Raw genomic sequence first — 6686 nt, 5'->3', positions numbered from 1 at the left:
AATTTTGACAACATTTATCACATTTAAAATTGAATAATTATTTTGTAGTTAAAAATTTATAAAATGTTCAACTTTTATATCTAAGGCAGTAAGGCTTGAACATTTTAAACAAGATTCCACGTAAATATTTAATTCTGTTACCAAAAATTTTAAAAAATACATAAGCACAGTTTATTTTTATAGTCATTTTAAGTTCAAATTTGAACAAAAGTACATATTAAAAAACCTGGAATAACTATTTTAGTTATTTTGTTTTGATTGTTTAATATTATTTGTGGGTACTTGAAACTTCTAAAGTATACTATTATATATCTATGATAGTACCACGGTTTGTTGTTGATGTATAACGCGTTACCTAATGGATATTGTGATATGATTAATTTGGAATTTATTATTGATACCTATTATAGGTCAATTTTTTTTTAATACTATAGTTAAGTATACCTATAATAGGTATGTCTAATACCTAGACTGACAAACTGTCTCCGCTCAGAATCGTTTTTCTTATACAGTGATATTATATCATTGAATTCAAATTTAATACTATCCATTATACAGTGACCCACTTGTAACCGACTGTACAGCAGAGCGACATCCACTTACCCACCTTTTTTAATGTTTACTTTTTAATAATATAAAAAATTATTTTAGTACCTATTAGATTAAATAGTATTAATATAGTTGCATTCGTTCCCAGTGTATTAATAATTATTTAGTTTATTTGAATAAATAAGCACTTACGTTATTCAGTAATCGCCTGGTACAGTGGTGGACGTACAGGTACAGCACGACGGTAGACGAAAAAATGAATGACAAATTGACAAATAATACCATAATGCCATAGTACACTACTTAGTACTATAAGCGTTACTTAGTACTTATAGCGTTCACAATATTTTCGTTGTTATTGTATTTTCGCTGCGGCCTGCGGATATTTTTATTATCGTAATGACCCGGTGAAATTCAAATAATTTCTGGATATCCCTGATAAAATTGTAGTTAAGTCTCTGTGTCGTCGAATCTAATCAAATTAATTTCAATTTTGCCGTTTATATAAAAATACCGTTTTTTTTTATAATAAAATAAAAACAGTCTACTAATATACTATAAAATAAATGACCAATGTCCAATATATTAGGAATTTTTTTTGAAGTTGGGTGGTGTCCAGCCATGGTGAACACCCCCCCCCTCCCATAATATGCCACTGTTGGATCTATTCCGCGGGCGCGCTCGTCACAGATTTGTACACGTTTTAACGTTTAATACGTACCTATAACTCTTAAGTTATTATTTTTTGTTATAGGTAATATAGGTAGGTATGTGTAATTTCTTGTTGTGTACGTGAAATTTGAATTTTTATAAATAATATTATATTGTACATTATTTTTTACATTAGGCACAAGTAGCTGCTGGCCAGTCTGCGCACCGTGACAAATAGTAAATAATTATTCCAATAATTATTATTAACACGTTGAACGCCGGTGACGACGCGTAGTCGTCATCCGATGTCGGGCGCGCCCAGCCAATGACGACCCTTAGTCGTCATATCACAATTATTTTTGTATTTTAAATAAAATAGTCGGCTGTTGGCGAACGATTATTATATTTACTACGGATATTCAGTATAAGTATTAGAACAATAACAAACAGCTGGTTTTGGTTTCCCGGCATTTTTATGCTTATAAATTCGTTATCAATATGTTATCAATATTTACGTGGTTGGGTAGGCGCGACCTCTGAAATATACGCGGACGTGAACGTGTTGCGAAAAAAAAGTAATAATTTCAAGATGAAAAACAAAGAAATCGAAAAACTAAACTCCCAACATTTGGTATACGTTACAGACTCCGTATACCAGGGTCGCATGCGCTAGTCTCTACTGTTCTTCGATTTTGGTAGTGCCGCGGCGTTGCTGCCATCGATTACGACGGTAGCGGCAGTTTTAGTGGTCATATTAGTTTATTTATTATACAGTCGAAGGTTTTAGCCATTCGTTCGGCGGTTATTACGATTATAGCATACACTCCTGGTACATGTGTTCTGATCATTCGCGTCAACGTCCCTATAACGTTCCTACAACGTCCCAGCAACGTAGAATGAAATAACCGCGTAAAAAACAAACCGTCACGAATCGTTTCAGCAACTTGTATCACCCAACTATTACGATCATAATGATAATAATAAATCATCATAATTACGATCACAATGATCATATTAATAAAGTACAGTTAATAGATGCAATCAATAATAAATAATTCAATTTGCCTATTAAATTAAAAACTCGTGGAAGCAGTGGCAAATAGGAAAAATGTTTAGGAAGCTCAAGCCCCAACACATTTTTTTTTAAATTATAATTTATAGGTACATACTTTTAAGAATTGTATACTATTATTTTTTGAGGGGGCTTTGAGTGATTTTTGAGGGGGCTAAGCCCCCCCCCATATTTGCGCCACTGCGTGGAAGTTACTGTGGTCTGAAAATATATATATATATACATATATATGTAAACGCAAATAAAATTCAAAAGTGGGTAAGCCTCTGTTGTACAGTGGGTGTCTAGGGGAGTATCACTTTGTAATCTATATTGTGTTAAATTTGAAATATGACGAATTTTGTCAATATTTAAACTTTAAATACTAATAAAAATAATATAATATGTATTTTCAACACTTTTCAGCTATTTACTATTGTCATAATTATGAGGGACCTTGTATTACATTTACAATAATTTTGGAAATTCATAAAATTATTTGTCGTCATTGCTAACATTTATGAAAAATATATGTATTTCTGCCTTTAACAAAAAATAAATTTTACGGAGAACCGACTTTCATTTTTTATGAACGTTTGAATTTAAAATTTTTACAAGATTGGATATATTCACCCTTAAATTAACGATTTCTCATCAATTTATTAAGACATTTTCATATTTTGTCGTAATGCAAAAACGAACAACCATAACGATATTTTATATTTTTACCAAATGTTTGTATTCATATTTTGTACGATTAAATAACAAATAAAATAAAATAATATGATTCAATTTTAAAATATTTGAGCAACTTTTAGGCATAAGAAAAGTTCGATGTATTTTAGTTTTTTTTTCTTTAAATATCTAATGTTTCAGTAAGTCAAAAAGCATGAAAATGTAATATACAAAATTCCACATAATAACAGTCATAAAATATTTAAGATACACAGCTAAGAGTTTTGTTAGCATGTACATTAAACATTTGAAAATTAAACACAGTTCATCAAAACCACGAACATTTGTAAATCATTTTAAAGTTAAAAAATTATAAAGTGTTCAATTTTTAAAGCTATATCCTTATAAAGATCGAAAATAAAAAAAAATGATTCTTATAAATAGTTTGTTTTATCAAAAAAATATAAAAATTATATGAACAAAGTTAATTTTTTTAACATTTTAAGTTCAAATTTGGACGAAATTATACATTTAAAAGGAGAATAACAATCTTAGTTATTTTGTTGTAATTTAAAAATATTATTAGTAGGTTCTTGAAACTTTTGATTTATATTAAACTAAATATCTAGAATATTCACTACAATCCTCCAATGTAATATGATAATTCTTAATTACCATATTACCTATCAACTTTTGAATCAAATAATATCTGAATTGATCTAGTTTTTTTCATATAATTTAAATTTATAGTAATTAAAATAACTCAAACTGTAATCACCTAACAATCAAAAGTTCGGTCTTTATATTCCAAATTAAAATGCAATTATTTTTTTTAACTCGTACTGTATTGAGTTAGGTATATCATATTATGGGCAATTGGCACTATAGCCAAATTGTATATGAATATTATTATTATATATTTAATATTTATATGCCGTGTAGGTAAAGTAATAAATTGTAATTTATCATTTATATTATGTTCCTATAACTGTTATGTTACCATTTACATACCTAATTATAATTATAATGCTTCACCTATATTATAACGGAATGCCGGTTCCGTGAAAAACAATTGTAATTATACCTACTATCTGCGACCTGCGTATAATTATACACCTACAGATACGCTGTATACATATGCCTACCTATATTATTTTGATTCTATATAACTGATATTATAATTCAGTGAAACCGCCCTTAATATCGGGCACTTCTAAATAGCAGACACCTCAATGCGAACGTTTTTTTGGGAACACACAACGAAATGTCTACAAACTGAACCCTCTGAATAGCGGACACATCCGAATAGTGGACATAATTTCGGTAGCCAAGAGTGTCCGGTATTTAGAGGTTTCACTGTGTATATATTATTAGTATATTACCACCCGATGATTGTTACCTGATCCGGCCCGCGACGTTGCGAGCTATTGTGTGCGCCACCACACTTGCTATAAAAATATAACGCGTATAATATAATTAGATACAGTCTACAAACAACTTTTGTTTTACACTGCAAGTACGTATAGGTATTAGGTACTCGTTTTTTATACGCATGTTGCATGTATATATATTGTACTTATATAGCTTATAATATTATACCTATGTGTGTTATTATTTTCTTTTCATTCCATTGAAACCGTTGGAAAACGGATCCGGTTTGTGCGCGCGCGTTTAAATATCAAATGTGTAATGCGTCTATAATACCTGTATGCGCGCATTGCAGCATCATCCCCATTCAACAAGTGGTCCGAGGGGCCAGGACTCGGTGGAGGACCGCGAAACGCACACGCAATAATGCTATACGATCGTGTAGGTACTATATAATATAATACATATACCTATAGTTCATGTGGTTCGAAAACAGTGGGAACCACTTCTAAGGTCTACACCCATTACGGTAATTACCAGTGGTATAATGCGCGGGGTGAATGCAATCGTGTACGTCCGCGACCGGTATACTTAAACGCGGTTTAATACGCGATTTCAAGAACATCGCAGTCATATTATATTATTATATTATATATATTATGCATAATAGAAAGGGATTGCGAGTTTTCATATATATATATATATCGTTTTCAAAATATTATTAAAATCCGAATACTAAGTTTAAAGATAAATAATTTATTACCAACACTATTTTGGACTTAATAACTTGTAACTGTTGATGTGATAGAAGGGTCGCTAATCATTTCATTTATATGCCTATTGTAGTACGGTACCTATACTTAATACAAGTGGTTGTTAGGTATATATACCTTCGTCGCTTCGAGTATATATAATTTTCTATAGAAAATTGACTAATTATTATTATACTTACCAAAAACCAAATTGTCGATTAAATAATACTTTAAATAATATAATGACAAGGCTGGGCATTAACGAGTTAAAAGTTAAAATTAAGTTAAAACGTCAAGTTAATTTTAATTAAGTTAATTAACTCGTTATTTTTTTTTCAAAGTAACTTTTTACTTGATAAGTAATAAGTTACTTTTTTCAAAATTAACGTGTTAACTTCAAGTTAATTTTATTTCAAAAGTATCTCAATTAAGTTAATTTTCGTCCGATGAATAGTACACATTTTTTAATGGGTTTTTACTTTGATGTATCATTTTAAATTTCCTCAGTAATTTTCTTAAGCGTAAAGAAAAACTATCTAATAAACCATATTATGTGTCTGGAATTTTTTTTTTTTGTAAATTAGCAAATTTTAACTTTACACTAAGTTAAGTTACCTTTTAGATTCTGAGTGGAACGATGAATGTATTGATTTTACAATGATGTGTGTTTTTTTATTTTTTTATTTTTTTATTTTTTTATTTTTTTTTTTATTTTTTTTGTGTCTGTGTACACGATAAGTAGTCGAAATAATAATACGATTTTCAACTTCAGTATCTTGTTCGATCAGAAAGTGAATATCGTTGGTGCATTGGGGAGGTCAAAATTTAAATTTCCCAGTAGTTTTCAAAAGCGCCGGGAAAAACAAAAGAAAAATTAAGGAAAAACGGGAATTTTTACGCAAAATCTGTTTTCGAGAAAATCGATTTTGGTTTTTGGTGTAACTTTAAAAAAAATGACCGTGGATGCATGAAATTTTGACTGAATGTTTACATTTCCATTTTCTATACACGATAAAATTTTCAAAATATTTTGACTTATTTTGAGCTCTTTACGGACATTGTCAGTTTTCATTTTTTTTAGTTTTTTTTTTCTATAAATATCAATAAAGTTTTATCTGTTGGGCCAAAAAGTGTATACATTTAATACAAAGCTCCTGATATATTGTTACAATATCAGTTGAAAAATATTAAAAATACATAGGCACAATTTTTTTTTATAAGCATTTAAAGATCAAATTTGGACAAAATTTATCAAATTTTAATTTGAAAAATTATTTTGTAGTTAAAAATTTATAAAATGTTCAATTTTTGTATCTAAGAATTGAAAATTTAAAACAAGATTCCACGTAAGTAATTAATACTGTTACCAAAAAATCTAAAAAATACATTTACGCAGTTTATTTTTATAGTCATTTTAAGTACAAATTTGGACGAAATTACATATTAAAAACCTAGGATAACTATTTTAGTTATTTTGTTGTGATTGTATAATATTATTCGTGGGTACTTGAAACTTCTAAAGTATACTATTATATATCTATGATAGTACCACGGTTTTTTGTTGCTGTATAACGCGTTATAAGTACCTAATAAATATTATGATATGATTAATTTGGAATTTATTATAGGTACCTAATATA

This window comes from Acyrthosiphon pisum, chromosome X, assembly GCF_005508785.2.
Source record: "Acyrthosiphon pisum isolate AL4f chromosome X, pea_aphid_22Mar2018_4r6ur, whole genome shotgun sequence".
Classification (NCBI taxonomy): domain Eukaryota; kingdom Metazoa; phylum Arthropoda; class Insecta; order Hemiptera; family Aphididae; genus Acyrthosiphon; species Acyrthosiphon pisum.
Note: the sequence above shows the minus strand (reverse complement) of the source record.